Source organism: Anolis carolinensis, chromosome 1, assembly GCF_035594765.1.
Source record: "Anolis carolinensis isolate JA03-04 chromosome 1, rAnoCar3.1.pri, whole genome shotgun sequence".
In the NCBI taxonomy this organism is placed as follows: Eukaryota; Metazoa; Chordata; class Lepidosauria; order Squamata; family Dactyloidae; genus Anolis; species Anolis carolinensis.
The window spans coordinates 250,976,053-250,998,131 of NC_085841.1; the positions used below are offsets into that span (position 1 = coordinate 250,976,053).

The following is a 22,079-nucleotide window of genomic DNA, read 5'->3' on the forward strand; positions in this document are numbered from 1 at the left end:
TATGTATTTTTAGCTGCCTTGAGTCTCTATATTGAGAGAAAGGCAGGATAAAAATGAAGTAACTAAATAAAAGCAACTGGCACATTTAGCCAGGCTCCTCAGGAAAAGCCTGTCTGACATGGGAGGCCCTACCAGCAGCACTGTCAACATAGGCCTCACAGGAGCATACAATCCCATCTACATAGAAAGGGAGTGCCATTAACATACCTGTACAACAGTTTTGCTAGACCAGAACTTGGATAAGCTTCCCACAGAAAAAAAATCTACACTGCCCTGAAGTATCAGGTTGGCTGACTGAAAAGAAAGACCCCCTTTCCCCCCGATTCATTGAATAGCTAATCTAACAACAACAGCCTTTGCAGTCACTCTCCCAATGAATGACAAATGCTGGGATAAGAACATTTATTTGACCTCTGAACCCTTCCAGTGTGATTTGTATTTCTGGTGTTGCTAATAGAAGAAAAATTATCCACTCCTCTGATGAAGCTGAGAGACTAAACATAAGATTTTATGGTGTGGCTACTCTTCAACTAAAATATATATTCATTCTGGGCAAAAAAAGACCAAATATAAATATACAAAATAACACATAAGGTATTTTGTCTAGAAGTCTGAAAGCATGGGGTAGACCAGTGGGAGGCATATGACTGCCTTAATCAAAAACATGTAATTACAACTCTTTGCAACTACCTTTCTGCTTCCAACACTGACCTTTCAAGACTAATGCCATGGAGCATGATCTATTCAGCACATGTACAAACACCTCTCCAACAAACATTTGGGATCAAAGTCAGCTCATATCATCTTCATTTTGCGAAGAATGCATGGGGAACTTTAGGCAGTCCCAGTGTGGGTAGAGAGAAATTGCCACCAGCCAAAACCAGAATAACCAGTGATGAGGAATGATAGGTATAAAACAATCAATGGAGGGCCAGATCCCTGGGCCAGATGTTACCCATTCTAGGAACATTCAGTTCCACTATGTTATAGTCAGATATCTATTTTCCTCTTAATTTATTACGTTCATGTAAGTATAAAGAGTTGTGGAGAACGTTGATTCAGTCAAGCAAAATATTGCTATGTTTTCTGATGCAAAATGATCCTCTGCCTCCTACCCTGTTTCCCCAAAAATAAGACATCCCCTGAAAATAAGACCTAGAAGAGATTTTGCTGAATTGCTAAATATAAGGCCTCCCACGAAAATAAGACCTAGCAAAGTTTGTGTCTGGAAGCATGCCAGCCAAACAGAAACTTTAGCATGCAGGATCAGTAAATGTAGGTACCACAGATTGTTGCACATGGAAATAATGGTAGTAACAAAAAAGTTTTGATAGGATTCACAGTTTGTCTGGTTATGATGGTTTGTGATGACAACTACTGTACAGTATATAATAAATTTTCATTTTTTGTTCAACAATAAATGGGAATTCTTCATTGAAAAATAAGACATCCTTTGAAAATAAGACGTAGCGCATCTTTGGGAGCAAAAATTAATATAAGACCCTGTCTTATTTTCGGGAAAACATGGTAGATAGCATGAAGGCATGGATGCTTGGGTAAATAATGAATCATTTCCTCTTCTTGGTGTTGAAAAAGTAAGCAACTAGCTCAAGAATTCTTGAGCTGTCGGAATTGAAAATATATCTGAAGACCTATCTCTTCCTGCAGGCCATTCCAGTCAGTTTTAAGTATGCATTCAAAAATCATATTTTATAATTATGTTGTTTTAACTTTTGTCTCATGTATTTTAATACATGTATATTTTACCAGGTCAGAACTTGACAAACTTCCCATAGAAAGGTCCTACACTGCCCTGAAGTACCCGGTTGGCTGACTGAAAAGAAAGACCCCTTTTGCTTTTATGGTTGTATTTTAACCATGTTTCTAATATGTGGTTTTATAAATACATCTGAATATGATGTGCCCCGCCTCAAGCCAATAGGAGAGGTAGGTAATAAATACAGTAGAGTCCCGGTTAACTGAGTTCCGGTTAACCAAGCCTCTGTATTATCCGAAGCGCCACCGGAGGCACCTGTCCCTCTCCCTCTCCTTCTCTCGAGCGAAGGGAGCTCAAGAGAAAGCGAGGGAGATGGAGGAGGAAGTGCCCCGGCAGCGCCCTGCCATTGCTACTGCAGCAGTGCTCGTGGAGTGCTTCCCTGGGCTGAACCCTCACCGAGGGACGTCTCCCCAGATCTCCCTTGGCAAGGCCCTTGCTGGAGAAAAGAGTTTCCTCCAGCAATGGCCTGGCCGAGGAAAACCCGCGGCACGCTCCAAGAAACGAAGAGCATGCCGTGGATTTTCCTCGGTCAGGCCATGGCTGGAGAAAACTCTTTCCTCCAGCAAGGGCCTGGCCAAGGGAGATCTGGGGAGACGTCCCTCGGCAAGCTCTCGCCCCTTGGGAAGCACCCCACGAGCGCTGCTGCTTGGATAATAGGTCCTCCCTATTATCCAAGCAGTTCGGTTATCCAAGATTGGGCCCACCCTTTTATCTCAGATAACCGGGACTCTACTGTAGTTATTTCATGATGATAATGATGATGATTCTGAGGAATTCTCACTGTATCATAATAGAAGAATGAGACTGATATGCTCTGAAAGCAAGCTGCATAGAGACAAGTTCATAAAAAACAATGATCAAAAGAAAGATTAATATTCCTTTCCGCATGCTGTGCTTCTCTTCAATATTGCATTTTCTATTTGAATCCCTTGCAGATATTCTTCAGAAATCCATACTCACAGACTAACACATACTAACACACATCTAGTTTGTGTGGTTTTAGTAAAGCAGGTGTGTTTTAGTAAATTAGGTGTTTTATTCCACCTGAACATTAGGAAGAACTTCCTGACTGGAAGAGCTATTCAGCAGTGGAACTCTCTGCCTCGGAGTGTAGTGAAAGCTCCTTCCTTAGAAGCTTTTAAGCAGAGGCTGGGTGGCCATCTGTCAGGGGTACTTTGTGCTTTTTCTGCATGACAGGAGGTTGGACTGGATGGCCTATGTGGTCTCTTCCAACTCTATTATTCTATGATTCTGTAATTCTGTCCTTATGGGATTCCAACAGAGACTTTTGTACTCCCAATTCCTCCTGACAGCATTGTCTCATATTTTCCCAATCTTTGTATGTTTTTCTCGCTATTTTTAAGGTAAAAGTAAAGGTTTCCCCTGACGTTAACTCCAGTCGTGTCCAAATCTGGGGGTTGGTGCTCATCTCCATTTCTAAGCCGAAGAGCCAGCATTGTCCATAGATACCTCCAAGTTCATGTGGCCGGCATGACTACATGGAACGCCGTTATCTTCCCGCCAGAGCGGTACCTATTGATCTACTCACATTGGCATGTTTTCGAACTGCTAGGTTGGCAGAAGCTAGAGCTTAACAGCGGGCGCTCACTCCGCTCCCCGGATTTGAACCTGGGATTTTTCAGTCTGCAAGTTCAGCAGCTCAGCGCTTTAACACGCTGAGCCACCGGAGGCTCGCTATTTTTAGAGGCCTGAAAAACTCTCCTTAGACCTAGCTATGGACACTAAAGATTATAAGCTAAAATATCCTGGTACCTGTGGTTCTACTCTTTTGCTTCACCAACCAAAGGATCATAAACCCATAAAATGGTGGGAGTCCTCTTTGTGGAGCTATGTGGGTGTGGATAGCCCTGCTGGGAGGTTGTTCACTTCACCAAATCCCCAGTGACAGGGGAAACCATTAGGAGGCATCTGTCCAGGTGGATGCTGCAGCTATCATTCATGGGGCTGCCTAATAGGTTCTGGTCAGAGGTTCATTGGCTAACAGATGGGATGGCCAATATAAATCCAGTCCCATAAAATTGCAACTCCGATCAATAAAGTTGTGACCTTATTTCCTTTGTGAGAATATCTTTGGAGTGTTGCTATTGAAGGAGCTATAACTGCCTCTTTGTTCCAATGCTAAATTTTTTAATGTTTGCCTTCATCCTAAAAGAAATAAAGATCTAAGCCAGTGGTTCCCAACCTGGGGTCCCCAGATGTTTTTGGCCTTCAACTCCCAGAAATCCTAAGAGTTGGTAAACTGGCTTGGATTTCTGGGAGTTGTAGGCCAAAAACATCTGGGGACCCTAGGTTGAGAACCACTGATCTAAGGGGAAATAAATCCTTGCTCTTGTTACCTGCTTTCAAATTCACCCCAATGAATGGCAACCCTTTCTTAGGGAATCTTTGTCAAGATTTATTCAGAGGAGGTTGCCATTGCCTTCCGCTTTTTGTGTGCACGTGTGTCAGGAGCGACTTGAGAAACTGCAAGTTACTTCTAGTGTGAAAGAATTGGCCGTCTGCAAGGACATTGGCCAGGTGACGTCTGGATGTTTAATATTTTACCATCCTGTGGAAGGCTTCTCTCACTTCTCCACATGGGGAGCTAGAACTGACAGATGGGAGCTCACCCCCTCCCTGGATTCAAACCGCTGCCAGCACAAGAGTTTAACCCATTGTGCCACCGGGGGCTCCTTCCGCTAAGGCGGAGAGAGTATGACCTGCCTACGGTGACAGGTTTTTTGTGACTGAACAGGACTTTAAACCCTACTTGCCTGGCATGCTAGTCCAAACACTCAAACTACTATACAAGCTGGCTCTTAACTTTATCATTTCTGCAATAAGAAATAGAGTAAAATATTCAAATTGCCTTGGTTTATTTTTCTGAGGTTTTGCTTAGAAAAGCAAATGCCTGTCCATCAATAATTCTGCATACCCATTACATACACTCAGTCAAAAGATCTAACAACTCAACCATGATAGTGTCCCCAGTCCTTTCTCTTCGCAAGACTTCTGTTCTCTATAGAAGATATATTCAGTGTTCTTTTAAGCCTCTTTTTGAACAACATCACTATGGAAACAGAGCAGTGATGCCCTGCACCTTTATCAGCACTTTTCTTTCTAAATGTTCTTCTTGAATTTTCAACAAAGCCATTCAGTGAACCTTCACTAATCTAAGATTGTGTTTGGATTCTCTCTTCTTCCCACTTCCTTCAAAATAGCTTTCCCACAATCAGCCCCTGAGGTCTGACTCAAAATACCCTAGTTCTTGTCTCCTTGTCCGCAGTGGATACTAGGGGCCCACTGTACTCAAATTGTGTTTACTTCTGTGCTGCCTTGAAATCTCATGCTAACAGGGCATGATACAAATCTTTTATTGTGTCATAAATAAAATATTTTAACAAGTCATCAAGAATACTGCAAAGGGGTTTCTATACTCTAAAACTAACCATAGTAAATGTAGTTATCTGTGGCAAGTCACAGATTCTGGCTAATCTCAATATATCCACTTCAAAGACAGTGAATAAACTAGATTTGTTACTTAGAATGCATCAGAGGGACTCTTCTACCAGGAAGTGCAGTTCCATAAAATGCAGTTCCATAAAATAGACGTATCAAAGCATTTTTGTAAAATACACATTAATCACACAGGACAGAAATTTGAAAACTACATTAATTCTAAAGTGCAATAGGATTCAAACCATAGTCTTTTAAAATATAATTGTGTGTTTCTTTTTTGACTTCTGATTTCTATAGAGTTAAAGTGGTGTCAAACCACTGTACCAACTGTTGAAAGATAAATTATTAGATATTTGTAAATCCAACTGATTCTAAAGGTTGAGTCTAGTTGAGGCTACCAATAGTATTCAGACCTATGAATCTAATCTTCTGGAGTGAACCAGGCTGAATTAAGTGAGACCTCTTTCCACCCCACATTTGGAAAGATTACTTAAAGTGTTTCGCATCCACAGATGGTCACTTTAAAATAACTGCTTCACTCAGCAACAGCAAGAGACTTTAGCAGCCATCACCACATTTATGTGAAAGCTATGTAAGATAATGCCACCAAAAAGGCAAGTTTATTGTATTTGTCACATGTTAAGTGTTCATTCCCACTTCAAAGCTGCCTCTCCCTTCTACTTCAACTCACAAGCACTCAAGGTTTTTATATATTTCTATTTTTTTAAGGCAAAAGTCTTTTCTGTATATTTAAGTGAAAGCTGAGATTGTTCACATTTTCATCATGAATCTGGCAGCTTCAAGCCTAAAACAACAACCTAATAATCATTTCTGATCTGTGGCATTCCCCCCCCAAAAAATGGAAGCGTTGGCATCTCTCCACTCGGTAACCACATGGTCTACAGAAGCCAGTGGGAAAGAAAATATCCACCAGGCTTGATGAGGTATTACAACTTGGTTTTTGAGGATTAAGAGGGCTTTCATTTGTGATATGAAATCATGTTATTGCACAATTTCCCAATGTGTGTATATACTGGCTGACTAATGAAATAAAAGTTACTACACAGCTACTGGTTTGTAGCATGGTAACTGCAATGAGTGGTACTGATTTGCTGTGGGCAGCTTTAAAGCAAGCTACTTCATTAACCCTTCACCCTGCCACCATAACTACATCCCACTGCCAATCTGCCTGCCAAAAGGACCTGGATATTATATCTCTGCTCCATATACATAGGCACCGGCACACACTTCAGCACATTAATCAAAATATCAGCAGAGCTTGAAGGATGGAGGCATCTTCCACTGAAGGGCAGCAACAGGAGTAGGAGTTTAATACTCAGTTTTTCATATGCCATTTGAATTTAATTTGCCATTTAAAGAGAAGTACTTAAATGTTTTTAGCATCCTGAGCAACAATATATTTTGATTGCTGAAAGAAAACAAAGACATACCCTGTTTCCTGTACCTTTTATTACATTGTGAAGGTAAAGGTTTCCCCTGACGTTAAGTCAGTCGTGTCCAACGCTGGGGGTTGGTGCTCATCTCCATTTCTAAGCCGAAGAGTTGTCATTGTGCGTAGACACCTCCAAGGTCATGTGGCCGGCATGACTGCATGGAGCACCGTTACCTTCCCGCCAGAGCGGTACCTATTGATCTACTCACATTTGCATGTTTTCGAACTGCTAGGTTGGCAGAAGCTGAGGCTAACAGTGGGCACTCATTCTGCTCCTCAGATTCGAACCTGCGATCCTTTGGTTCACAAGTTCAGCAGCTTAGTGCTTTAACACACTGCGCCACCGGAGGCCCCTTATTACATTGGCTAGTCACAGCTAAAGGAGACATAGTGAAGTAGTAGAATTTACCCAAGTGTTGACCTGCCATTAAACAATTGCTTGAAAGATGTATTCTCACTGAGACTTGCAATTGGATACAGATCATTATCTAGAAGACAAGCTTTTACATTCTGGCATGTCATATCATGTGTGACATGTACATTTATAGGGCTACTAGCTGTGCCCGGCCACGCATTGCTGTGGCAAAGTGGTGGTGGTATTGGTTAAAAATGGTTGTGGAATTTTTATTTGACGTAATTTGTATTTTTAAATTTATTTTATTGTAACTTATCTTTTTATTTATTATACTTTATTATTTTCTTTTATTATTTTTAGTTATTTTGTGTTATTATAGTATTTTATTGTATTAATTTTTTAGAGTTTTTAATTATTTTTAGTGTTTTTATTATTTTTTATTGTATTATTTGTATGTATTTTATTTTTATAGTTTTTTATTATTTGTTTGTATTATTATTTGTATGTATTATATGTTATTATTTGATTATACTATTTTTATTTATGTTTTTATAATTGTATTATTGTATTTTATTTTTTACGTGGTTTTTTTGTATTTATTTTATTATTTTTGTTTGTCTTTGTATTGGGTTGCTCTGAGTTCTGTGGTGTGCCTGGTCATGTTTGAAATGTATTCTCTCCTGATGTTTCTAACTGGCAGCAATTGGATAAAAACAATTATTCCTTTTCTTCTAATTAGGAATTTATTTTTCTTTTCTTTTCGTTGTCAGCACCTAGGGGAAAGGATTTTGGGTCGTGTTGCCAAGTTTTGTGTGTTTGGGTCATGTAGTTGCATTGTTGTTGCATTGTTGTGCATCTTTGCCAGTTTTTTCGGTTTTGTGGCTCCGGATTGTGTTTTTGTGGTGTGGTTGTGTTGTAAGAACCGTGAGGCAAGGCTTTTGCATTGTGTTGCCAAGTTTCGTATTTCTGGGGCGTTTAGTTGTGTTGTTATAGTCACGGCGCAAACAACTTTACCCTTTTATATATATAGATATACAATACGACTCCCATACTCATGGGACTGTTACTACAATCTCACCTATATGTATTTGACAAATGTCCTCTCTAGGAACATTTTACGGTATGTTTTTGCCAGAAGTGATCGAAGAGTGTTTGTGTTGGAGGACTTTGCAAATTCATAGAGATGACACCTCCCTAGGAATTTTCTAGGTCCTCTAGGCCCAAGGGCAACTGTATAGCATCTACTGGCAAAAGTTGTTCATTTCAATAGATTTGCAACTATCCATTTTCCCTGTTTCTTGGGAAGTTCAGGAACATATCCATGTGGATATGGGAGTTGTATAAACATTTCTAATACAAGGAAAAATATTCCACTACAAAACTTCTCCAGTTGTGATTTGGGCATCCTTAAAAAAGCTTGAGTTGATGTGAGAGAAAGAGATGTGTTCCTTCCTGGCATTGTGTATGCCATTGGGATTGCATTCCTATAATCCTCACATTTCTGAAATTGGTGGAAGTCCACCAAATAAGCATCAATGTTAAGATTATTTTAAGGTGAAGGGTTTATAAAAAAATACATCCAACTCCAAAAAGTCAGAAGCATTCCCACAAGACCAGCAAATTTTGCTGGTAGCTGTATGTGCCCATCATTATCTAATCATATGATGCAATCTAAAATACATTTGGTTCAAATCTTTTCAAACTGCAAGGCTTATATTTATTGCATGTCTGTTTAAATTTAAATGTTGGCCAATTTGAATTTTGCAGATATGCTTTTTAGAATTGGAAATACTTTGTCACAATGGTTCTTAGATCATTAGCTGCTAGTGCCTGGCATTTTTCCAGGAGGGGGGAAATAAACACTTGTATTCAATAGCCACAAATTTAACACTTGTCTTTGACACATTGGAAAACAGTAATTGTTGGTTCCTCACATCAAGCAGATAAACAAGAAGGGGAGCCAATGTGATACTGTGATTGAATGTTGGACTAGGGCTCCCTTGTTACTCATAAATGATATATATCTTGGAAATGTATGTTATTATCTTACAAATCATATATATTTAAAAATATAAATGAAAAGTGAGATATGTTGTATTCCCATATACTTCCTTATTACAATGTATATGTGTGTCCCTATACCTTATAAGGGGTTGGTTTAACTTCCAGTTTGCAAGTAAAACTGAATTACTGTGTCATGAAATGATGCATGTCTAAGAAGTGTGTCACCACCATAAAATGTTTGGAAAGCTCTGGAATAGATATAGGAATAGCATGACATTAGAAGTAATGACTTATTTTTTTAATAAGCCCCTGCTCTTCTTCCCTTGATCATTAACTTGCAAGTGTGTTTAAGTATACAGTTGCTAAGTGTGTTAAGGACTGCAGTAATCCTCTCATGCACTTTAATTAAATTTGGCATTTCAAGGATTCTAAAAGTCCTCTGAGACCATTATGTTTAATATTTGGAAAAGAAAAGGTATGGTAGATTAAACTAATGTTAAATGTTAAGGACCAAGAAAATGAGAACGCCTTGATTAATAAAACTCTCAAGGCAAAAAAAAATTACAGGTTACCTTCATCTGCTAAAAAGAATTCTGTCACTAAAAACGTATTGCTCCTGAGAACTGAACAGGCTTCAAAGCTGGAAACAAGGTTCTTAGAGGGTTAAGGGATTGCCTTTTAATGCAAAGCAAACTCCTTCTGTTTCTGTGATGACAACATAGATTTAGTCTGGTATAAATGGAAGCAGCCCTTTGTCAAAGAGAAGATCTACAGCAAAATTTTCATCCCTTTAAGACATTGCTATAGGTAATCTTGTAAAACACGTGTAATATATAATTGTTCACAATTTCAGCAATTACAAGACTTGGCTCCCTGTTGTTTTTTTGTAAATGAAAAATAGCTTGTCATTCAAAATATAAATTAAGGTAAGGGATTTCACCCATAGAACTTTCATTCAAAGTTACACTTTAGCACAATGATTCTCAACATGTTTGTTTCACAGTCCCATAACGGAACTAATCTATAGATGAGGGAGAAATATAGCACATGCTTTGCAAACTGTTACAAAACCAAGCAGGAGGATAAACAATAGGTTGGAGCAGGGGACATAGATTTGCAGAGTTTCTTCTGAAACTCCATGGCATTTCTATGGGTCTCCACTACAAGGCCATGGTAAAAAGCTCCACTGAAATAAAGGGAAAAAAGATAACTCTTGACAATGTCCTAATAATAATAATGGCATAAATTACAACTACAAGGGGAAAGGAGATTGTCTTTAAATATATCAGAAGGCATATTTGGAGTATTAGCAGAAAACTACTAAAGAGCAGTATTAAAATGAAACACTCGTTACAATTATTAAGCCCATGAACCCTTCAAGGCCAAATCCACATTGTGTAAATTCTGTTAAGCACCATAAATGCAAAATCCAGAGGATGTCCAGAAGAAGCGCTACATTATTTTTTGGATGAATTGATCGCTGAAATTCTAATGTACTAAGTGTCATATAATTTTTGAAAACAACTACAACCCTCTCCTTTTTGTAACCTATGTTTAACCAGACATTTAACAACAGGTTGAAAAGTTAACATTAGCAAGGGGGATATTTTGTTGTGTGTCTTCAAGTCATTTCTGACTTGTTAGCAAGTACCGTAACAACACTTTTCTCAATGAAACAGAAAAAATTATCAGTTTAAATCTACTCTAGTGCTCGAAAGCTTATGCTGGAACAAACCTGTTAGCCTTTAGGACACCACAAGATTGTTTGCTGTTCTATTTCTCAATGTCCACTGTTCAAACTGCTGTTAATGGCACAAGAAGTAAGCCAGCTACTATTATTTCCCTTCCAAGGGGTTATTCTGTATCATTGAGGGACATGGAGTTGTCTTTAATTGACCATCCTGTGGTAGAGAAAAAATAAAACCTGGCTGCAGGTGAAGAAAGGCCCATCAGTCATAAATCAGATGCTCTGCTTCACCATTCCCTACTGCAATGTCCTTCAGGTATTTTGGGGATTAAGCTATGCAGCTTCAATCAACGTGGCTTACAAACAGGAATAATGCAAGTGTATTCATACAGGGCACAAGACAGAAATAACATGCTAAAGGTTGGTCTTCCAGATGTTTTGATCTTCAGTCCCAGAAGCCCCAGTCAGCTCAACCAACAGTCTGGAACTTTGGGGGCTGAAATCCAAAATATCTGGAGGGCACCACTGCTCCAAAATTATCATTTCCTCTGCCACATGAAAAGCAAACAACAGTACTGGGTTCAATTAATGTAGACTAAGAGTACATATTCCAGAATCCATAGATTTTCCACAGAAAAGAAACGGAGGCTCCTTTCACACAGCTGAATAAAATCCCACATTTTCTGCTTTGAACTTGAATATATGGAAGTGTGGATTCAGATAACCTAATTCAAAGCAGATTCTGTGGAATTTTCTGTCAAGAGTCAGACGCCAGTTAACAAACAAAACAGAGTTTATTCCAAAGATAAGCCAAAAATAACATAAACACAGAAAGTATCCTTGAAACACTTCACTTATCAGTGTTTCAAGAGTAGTTTAGACAAAAATAACTCAAAAACAAGCCACGCTATTTTCCCATGCTGGCATTCAATAAAAACTAAAGATGCTTCAATTCAGCTTTGGAGAAACAAATAGAGTTGACTGCAAGAAAATATGCAAAATAAACGAAGGCTTGAAACCTTCCAAAAGCAGCAGAGTATAACAGAAAGTGCAAAAGCCTCTTTTGGCTTCAAACCGTTTCTGCAAACAGACAGCCGGCTCTGTGGAGTTAAAGGGACAGTTCCCAAAAGAAAAATAGCAAACTGGCTTGAAAACAAACAAACTAGAAGAGCAGTAAACTGCTTCCACGGTGCAGATAAAGCCGAAGCTTCAAAGGGATGATGAATAGCCGTCGTCAGGAGAATCCAAGGTCAGGTCGGGAGGCAGCAGCAAATTCCGAAAGCAAACCAGTATTCAGAAGCCGGGAGTAGTCGTCAGTCAGAGAGCGTAGACAGAAGCCAGGTCAAATTCAATCCAAAGTCCGAAGAGGGTGCAGTCATCCAAACCAGGTCCACGATAAGACATAGCGAGAGCCAAGCCAGATGGTATCAGCAGCTAGAAATAGTAATCAGAATGCAGTCCAAGGAAACCCACACAGTTCCATCCCTCTGCTGCAGAGCAGTCCCAGATAACTTACATCCGAATCACAGTCCAAGTCCAGTCTTCACGGAAACACAGAGATCCCAATGGCGCCTCAGCAACACCTTGCCACACGCAAAGTACAATGGCCAAACATTCCCATTTTATTCCCCTTCCTCCTGGGTGACCAAACACTCACACCCAAACACCAGGTGTCCCAAATCTACTCAGAGTCCGAACTCCACACAGCTAGAGCTCATGGATCCGGAGTACCTAGCAATTCGTCGGAGTCCCAATCATCCTGCCCACACTTAGCCCCATGAACACTTAAAGAACCATCCTCCCTTCTCCAAGCATCCCAAGTGGGATCAGCTCCTGCAGAAACACCAGGTTCAGAAGTATCCATAGGCCCCAAATCCCCAGACATCTCCGGTGGCTGTGCCCATTCAGTGCCCACTTCCCCAGCCACCACCTGTTCTTCAGCATCCATTTCCCCAAACTCCCCATCTGAATCCTCCTCAGAAGATCCCCCATATAGCTCTCTAAGTCGCTTCCTGCACAACTCCTCCAGTGAACCCTCATCACGAGGGTTTTTTCTTCCTCTTCGAATCCCATCACCATCAACCATAATCCCCGAAGGCGCAGTCACAACATTTTCTGCCTTGATATTCTGGGTTATATGGCTATGTGGAAGGGCCCTGAGTAACTAAAAAGAATTGGCAATATTGCCAGTGATCAGTGCTATACAGAATTGGAAAAGTCACTAGAAAAAAACCTATTATGATTCTATTTTGCATCCACAGTTCACTGATAGAATGATTTGGCACAATGTTTCACAGGATTATTCTGTGTTAGATACTAGATTCCCTTCAAAGCAATTTCCTTATATCACCCTTGAACAATCAGTATGAACAAACATATTGTAACATAATCCTTTTCAGATTTGCATCCATGGAAATGTTTCCACAAACTATCTCATATAACAGCTGAACTGTAGCAAACAAAGTAAAGAAAAACCTAATAAAAAATCACTAACATATAGTATGAAACACCTAAACGTGAAGGACATGTGGCTAACAGTCTCCTTCCATTTAACAGCACTGCAGAACACCAAAGCCTACATCTGTTCTTCCAAAAGCAGGAATGAGAATCATGCAGCCCTCTAGAAGTAGTAGACGCCATGTCTCAACAGCCCTAATCAGAGGAATGATGGAGACTGCAGATCAGCAACACCTGGAGATCAGCCCTAAAACTGATATGAACTTCCACACCAGATTACACCAAAAATAGATACTACTTACAAGAAGACGATTTAGGAATACTGTATATATGCTAAACACTGTAGTTTATAATTACAGTAGAGTCTCACTTATCCAAGACTCGCTTATCCAAGGTTCTGGATTATCCAATGCATTTTTGTAGTCAATGTTTTCAATATATCGTGATATTTTGGTGCTAAATTCGTAAATACAGTAATTACAACATAACATTACTGCGCATTGAACTACTTTTTCTGTCAAATTTGTTGTTAAACATGATGTTTTGGTGCTTAATTTGTAAAATCGTAACCTAATTTGATGTTTAATAGGCTTTTCCTTAATCTCTCCTTATTATCCAAGATATTTGCTTATCCAACGTTCTGCCGGCCCGTTTACGTTGGATAAGTGAGACTCTACTGTATGTTGTATTTATATAGTATATTTTAACCTATAAACTTTTTAGAACAAACAATTTTTTTATCTTAATAATGCTTTTTTCCACTTCCTCCCTTTGTTTTAGCAAACTGACAAGCACATGGGAAGCACAAAATGTAAAACAAAGAAAACATACATTTGGGTGGCTGTCTCATCCCACCTAGGCCTGTGTTTCCAAGATTTGCAGACCCAAGAAATGTTGCTGCCCAATAAGAAGGAAAATATGGAACAAGACACAGACACACACCTCAAATTCCACAAATAGACTCCAGTCTGATTGGAAGCTATTTCTCACTGGTGGTGACACAGCATCCTCTGCCATACATTAATAATATACAATTATTATTATTATTATTATTATTATTATTATTATTATTATTATTATTATTATTTATTTTTCTATCCTGCCACCATCCCCCCGAAGGGACTCGGGGCGGCTAATATGGGGCTATGCCCAAAACAGAAACAAAATATAACAGTTACAACGGATATCTAGAGTTAAAAAACAATAACAATCAAATAAAATAAGCAAATAAAACATAGCATACAATAAAACACATAATAACCAAGACAAATGAGGTGATAGTACAAAACATCAACCACTATAGTTAAAAAGTTCAACTTCAGGATAGGTAGGAAACCTGATGCCATCCACATGCCTTGTCTTGGCCCACATCTAAGGGTGCATCTGTACTGTAGAATTCATGCAGTTTGATACCACTTTAACTGTCATGACTCCACTCTATGGAATCATTGGGGGCTGTAGTTTGGTGGGGCACCAGAACTTTTTGGCAGAGAAGGTCAAAGACCTTGTAAAATTACAGCTCCCGATTCCATAGCATCGACTCTTAGTAGTTGAAGTGGTGTCAAATTGCATGAATTCCACTCAGACTTGTCAAACACATTTTCATGGAAAGCCACATCAACCTTATGATTGCCTTCAAAGGTACTTGAATCCATGGACAGAGAAGCCATAGATACAGAGGGCCAACTATACATTAACCACAGGAAGTGGTGAGTGTGACAGTAACAGTTATTAACACTTGCTGCTCACAATGCAGTGGTTAATAAGGAAATCATTCTGACACCAAGTAATACACACACTACCTCACACTGTGGTGTGAACATACTTAAGGTGTGAACCAGCAGTACAGAGACACAGCCTTTCCCATGACTGCATTGGTGAAAAAAAGTTCATAGGGTGATGAAACCAGATAATGGCTTTATGTGTTATTTACTGTCAAATGTGCTACATTTTTTCAGAGGTGCACATGCCTAAAGATGATTTGCAACAGCTCTTTTATCCTACAGATGTTAAGTAGGATGGTTCCCGTCCAGCCCCTCTCCTTCCTTCCATACAAAAGACTTTCACGGGAATTATTCAAGGCAGGGCTAAAGCTCTACCATGAAGCTTGAGTAATGTGCCAGCCTCAGTTAGGGTGCACCTCCACCACATGTGTCAAACTCAAGGCCCACAAGCCAAATCCATCCCACTATATCATTTTATGTGGCCCTCCAGATGCTGGACCACAACTCCTGTATTCTTTATGAATGCACATCATGACTGAGTCTGCTGGGGTTGTGATATAGTAACATCTGCTGCTTGTTCTGTTTAGTCAAAACAGCAGAGTTTTAGATACAAGGCTTGTGGATATGATGTCTGACTTTAAAATGTCCTTTCACTTTCCCACAACCTCAGATCCATAAGTGCTGTTGGGTTGCAATTCCCATTATCCCCAGTCTACATGGTGGATAATAAAAAGTGATAAGAGTTGCCGTTCATTAATATCTGGGGAATCCAAACAGGATAAAAACTATAGAGCACTGACTGCTATGTAATATATACTTTTCTTCACACCGCAATTTCATCTTCAATCAGATGTACTACATATATAAACTTGAATTTCAGGATAGTGTGCTACAGGAAAACCTTTGCCTTTGTTTGTGTATTGTATGCAATTGTTCACCATATAAAAGGCACTGAATGTTTACCTATATATGTGTATACTGTAATTCGCTCTGAGTTCCCCCAGGGAGATAGAGCGGACTATAAATAAAGTGTATTATTATTACATACATCTCATAAACTTTGCTGTATTTACACAAGCTCATGCTATAATACATTGCGTTTGGGAGTTGTTTGTGGTTTTCTTACTTTTCAACAGATTAACAGAACTGTGCACAAAGAAATCAGAAGAGTTTTTGGAACTGGAGTTATCTTTAAGTGATAGAAGGGATGGCTTTCTTTACCACACACAAACACAAACGAGACTTTGGTTAATAAACTTTTTTGTTGGAAGGATTATAAGAGGTGCAATCCAAAATACACATTTGCTGGGGTTGGGGGCCTAGGATGCCCATAAAAGTGAAAAATCATGGCAATGTTTTTAACCTGAGAGAACACGTCCCTAGGAATGTCTAGGAACATCCATCACACAGACCAGTTTCATGAGAGGCTAAACGTATCAGTAGTATCATACTGGGGGACTGAGAGATTTCCATAGGGGAAACCTGTAGGTTAGTGGAACCTGTAGGTCAGTAGTTTTCAACCTGTGGGTCCCCAGGTGTTTTGACCTACAACTCCCAGAAATCCCAGGCCAAAACATCAGTGGACATACAGGTTGAGAACCACTGCTCTAGGTCCTCTACCACAACTCTACTCTCATATGGTCAACATCCAGCAGAAATTGACCACAGACTCACATTGCAGGACTTGGGCATTCCTAGGGATAACAGTTAATCAAATTGGTGAATAATCAAATGCACAAAAGTCAAACCCACAAATCTGGCGGGATGCCTATAGGATTCTGACAAAAACAAAGGGTCTGGTCCATGCGAGGGGCCTCCACTTCAACTCCCACAATTCCTAACAGCCAGTAAGCTGGCTGGGATTTCTGGGTGTTGGAAGTCCAAAACACCTGAAGGGCCAAAGTTTGCCCATGCCTGGTCTAGCCCCAAGAGCCTTCTCCTGACAGAGGCTAACATTTGCATTTTACCCAATTTGCTAACATTTATTACATGCAGCCCTTAAAGAATATGGTAGTTTCCCACATCAATTTTTGTGGGAACTGAGTTACAGATTTAAAATGAAACAATGGGTCACTGCATAACAAAAGCTGTACCTCTCCAAGGACAGGAGGAAGAGAGAAACATTGTCTCCCTTCTTACAGTTAGCAACAAAATCCAGAGAAGCTCCAATAAAAAAGGAGAGGGAAGTTCTTCCCTACACCTCAACCCAATTTTGAATATATATTTTTATGGATTTAATTGATCTTTTAATACAAATGTATTGTATATTTTTAGATTTTAAGTTGTATTGAAATGCTTTTAGTGTAAGCCGCTTTGAGTCGTGTTGTGGAGAGAAAAAGCTGGGTATAAATAAACATCATAAAAATAGTAATAATAGGTGAATCTACACCAGGCATGGGCAAACTTCAGCCCTCCAGGTGTTTTGGACTCCAACAATTCCTAACAGCCTACTGGCTGTTAGGTATGGTCATCAAGTTTACAGACGACACCAAATTGGGAGGGATAGCCAATACTCCAGAAGACAGGAGCAGAATTCAAAACAACTTTAACAGATTAGAGAGATGGGCCAAAACTAACAAAATGAAGTTTGACAGGGACAAATGCAAGATACCCTACCACTTAGGCAGAAAAAAATGAAATGCAAAGACACAGGATGGGGGTGCTCAACATCAATAAGTGTGAAAAAGATCTTGGAGTCCTTGTGGACAACAAGTTAAACATGAGCAAACAATGCAATGTGGCAGCTTAAAAGCCTATGGGATTTTGACCTGCATAAATAGGAGTATAGTGTCTAGATCAGTGGTTCTCAACCCAGGGTCCCCATATGTTTTTGGCCTACAACTCCCAGAAATCCCAGCCAGTTTACCAGCTGGGAGTTGAAGGCTAAAACATCTGGGGACCCCAGGTTGAGAACCACTGGTCTAGATCCAGGGAATTCATGGTACCTCTTTATTCTGCCTTGGTCAGATCACAACTGGAATATTGTGTCCAATTCTGGGCACCGCAATTTAAGGGAGATGTTGACAAGCTGGAATGTATCCAGAGGAGGGAAACTAAAATGATCAAAGGTCTGGAGGACAAGCCCTATGAGGAGCGGCTTAAAGAGCTGGAAAGGAGATTCCACCTGAACATTAAGAACTTCCTCACTGTAAGAGCTGTTCAGCAGTGGAACTCCCTTCCCCAGAGTGTGGTTGAGGCCCCTTCTTTGGAAGCTTTTAAGCAGAGGCTACCGTATCTGTTAATTGTGCTTTGAATGCAATTTTCCTGCTTCTTGGCAGGGTGTTGGACTGGATGGCCCACTAGGCCTCTTTCAACATTATGATTCTAAGTCCAAAACACCTGGAGGGCTGAAGTTTGCCCATGCCTGATCTACACATTAGAATGGATGTATTTGACACCACTGTAGCTGCCAAGGCTAGATGCTATGGATTCACGGGAGATTGTTTTTAATAATAATAATGATAATAATAATACATTTTATTTATTACCCGCTTCTCCTGAGGCAGGGTAAAGCAAATTCAAAAACAAATGAACATAAAAATACAATAAATTACTAACTTTCATAACTACACACACATATAAAAACCTATATCAAACACAGCTACGGAATTGACATATAGTGGTAACACAGGCAAGGGCAAACTTTGGCCCTCCAGGTGTTTTGAACTTCAACTCCCACAATTCCTAACAGCATTGGCTGTTAGGAATTGTGAGAGTTGAAGTTCAAAACACCTAGAGGGCCAAAGTTTGCCCATGCCTGTGGCAACAGAATGCAAATCAAAACTAATGATTAAAAATTGACTGAGTAGGCTCAGTCAATGCGCGCGGGTGCCTCCTCAAACTCCAACTCCCAGCTGTTAGGAATTATGGGAGTTGAAGTCCAAAACAGCTGGAGGGCCGAAGTTTGCCCATGACTGGTGTAGATGCACCCCATAATAATCCTGAGGGGGGCTCAGTTACCTCCCAATCCGTGCCCACCCCCAAACTCGAGCAGGGTTTAAGCCACGCCCACTCCCTCCGAGACTCGGGTTCCCCTCCTCCTTTTCTCCACGAAGCGAAGCAAACGCCGCGACTCCAAGCGAACCAGGCACCTTGCGGGTTTTCCCTGGGCTTTCCCCGCCAAAACAAGCGCCAGCCTTGCAGGCTTTGTGTGGACACGCTTGGGCACGCAGCGCCCATTCATTCACACCAACACACACACACCAGCCTTTCCTCAGGTTGCTGACCTATCAGGGCCCTTCCACACAGCCATATAACCCAGAATAGCAAGGCAGAAAATCCCACAATATATGCTTTGAACTGGGTTATCTGAGTCCACACTGCCATATATCCCAGTTTAAAGCAGATGATGTGGGATTTTATTCAGATGTGGAAGGGGCCTCAGTCTTTCCCCCCACGAAAATTCCCAGTTCAGAGGCTTTCCTCAGTCCTCCTCCAGCAAAGAAATGAAAGGTCTGCAGCAATAGGTGTATGGAGAGAGGGCCCCCTCGCTCTCCACTTCGGGTGCATTTACACTACAGAGTTAACACGGTTTCACACCACTCTGAACTGCCATGGCTCAATGCTATGGAATCCTGGGAGTTGTAGTCAGGCGCCAGTACTCTTTGGAAAAGACTAAGGACCCTTCAACACAGCCCTATATCCCAGAATATCAAGGCAGAAAATCCCACAATACCTGCTTTGAACTGGGCTATCTGAGTCCACACTCAGATAATGTGGGATATTCTGCCTTGATATTCTGGAATATAGGGCTGTGTGGAAAACCCTAAGGACCCTTTAAAGCTACAACTCCAAGGATCCCTTAGCATTGAGCCCGGGCGGTTCAAAGTGGAGTCAAACTCCACTCCTTCTACAGCAGGCATGGGCAAACTTCGGCCCTCCCTCCAGGTGTTTTGAACTTCAAATCTCACAATTTCTATCAGCATTGTGGGAGCTGAAGACCAAAACACCTGGAGGGAGGGCGGAATACAAATAAAGTTTTATTATTATTATTACCTGGGCCCCTGGTGGTGGCGCAGTGTGTTAAAGCGCTGAGCTGCTGAACTTGCAGACCGAAAGGTGCCAGGTTCAAATCCCGTGAGCGGAATGAGCGCCCGCTGTTAGCCCCAGCTCCTGCCAACCTAGCAGTTCGAAAACATGCCAATGTGAGTAGATCAATAGGTACCGCTCCGGCGGGAAGGTAGCGGTGCTCCATGCAGTCATGCCGGCCACATGACCTTGGAGGTGTCTATGGACAACGCCGGCTCTTCGGCTTAGAAATGGAGATGAGCACCAACCCCCAGAGTCGGTCACGACTGGACTTAACGTCAGGGGAAAACCTTTTAGACCTATTATTACCTATGTGTAAACTGCCCTGAGTCCCTTCCGGGAGATTGAGCGGTATATAAAGTTTTGTTGTTGTTGTTATAACACCTCCCAACAAAGGATTTCCCCAGCCAATAAGCAGTCAGACCTTGAAGCTGATAGGCTATTCAATGCTAATCAAGGTGGCCAAGTGAAACATTCACACCTGTCTCCAACAAACAAGAGCTATTTCTCCCACCCTGAGCATTGCACGGATATATTAAACCCCAATTGCCTAGTTTCCAACTGACCTCACAACCTCTGAGGATGCCTGCCATAGATGCAGGCGTAACGTCAGGAGAAAATGCTTCTGGAACATGACCGGAAAACTCACAACAACGTGGTGATAAAACCACAGGCAATAACCAACACAAATCCCCTCAGCGGCCATTCTCCAAGCCGCTTCCAGCAAGGTCCACCGCTCGCGCCTCCCTCTCGAGGTGCATCGCCGGCGAAGAAGTAGCAACAATAATAATAGCGCTAACAATGGCAGTAATAATCACATTAATAGAGAGACTCACCGCGCCCCTTGGGTCTGGACTGCTTTCGCTACTGCTGCTGTCGTCGCCTCTGCCTCTGAGGACACCATCCAAACAACAAACCAGTACACAAACACACCCACGCGCCACCCGGGTCCCTTTTCTCTCTCTCTCTTTCTCTCTGAGTCTTCTTTCCCCCTTTGAGCCTTATTAGGCGACGCTCTGGACTGGAGGAAGAATGCGGGGTCTGGCGGGAAGAAGCCGGGTTTTGTGTCCCTGCAAAAGTGGGGCTGAATGGAGAGAGCAAAGGGGGAGTGGGCGGGAGCGAAGAGGGAGGGGAGGCTCCGAGGCAGGACTTCTGCCCGCCTTGGCTCCAACAACAAACCTCCGAGTCCTGAGGAAGCTCCACTGGAAGGAGGGGAGGGAGCTCAATATCCACACTGTGGAGTTAACGCGCTTTGACTGCCCGTTCTCAAAGCTATGGAGTCACGGGGGATTGCACCAGCACTCCTTGGCAGAGAAGGCACAAGACCTTGCAAAACTACACCTCCCATGATTCCATGGTGGTTAAAGTGGTGTCAGATTCTAATACAGTAGAGTCTCACTTACCCAACATAAACGTTGGATAAGCGAATATCTTGGATAATAAGGAGAGATTAAGAAAAAGCCTATTAAACATCAAATTAGGTTATGATTTTACAAATTAAGCACCAAAACATCATGTTATACAACAAATTTGACAGAAAAAGTAGTTCAATACGCAGTAATGCTATGTAGTAATTACTGTATTTACGAATTTAGCACCAAAATATCACAATGCATTGAAAACATTGACTACAAAAATGTGTTGGATAATCCAGAACGTTGGATAAGTGAGACTCTACTGTAGTTCTACAACACACTGCTAGATAGCCTTAAGTTTGGGTTGCTGTGACTTTTCTGAGCTGTATGGTGATGTTCCAGAAACATTCTCTCCTGACGTTTCGCCCACATCAGTGGCAGGCACCCTCAGAGGTTGTGAGGTCTGTAGGAAACTAGGCAAGTGGGCTTTATACATCTGGGGAATGTTCAGGATGAGAGAAAGAACTCTTGTCTGCTTGAGGCAAGTGTGACTGCTGCAATTGGCCAACTTGATTAGCACTGAGAAGCCTTGCAGCATCAAAGTCTGGCTGCTTCCTGCCTGGGTGTTAACTGCCTCTGATGGTTTCTTGTCTGGATTCTCGTTTTCTGAGTGTTGTTCTTTATTTACTGTCCTGATTTTAGAGGTTTTTTAAAATACAGTAGAGTCTCACTTATCCAACATAAACGGCCGGTAGAACGTTGGATAAGTAAAAATGTTGG

General features: G+C 41.1%; 1 protein-coding gene across 1 annotated transcript in view; it reads right to left on the bottom strand.

Annotated features, from left to right (window-relative positions):
- mylk (myosin light chain kinase) overlaps window positions 1-21,130 on the bottom strand; it is a 263,208-nt gene extending 242,078 nt beyond the window's left edge. Inside the window, exon 1 of the mRNA XM_008109540.3 lies at window positions 20,781-21,130. The gene's annotated coding sequence lies outside the window, so the exon portion shown is untranslated. The remainder of the gene's footprint in view (window positions 1-20,780) is intronic.
- Window positions 21,131-22,079: the final 949 nt, after the last annotated feature.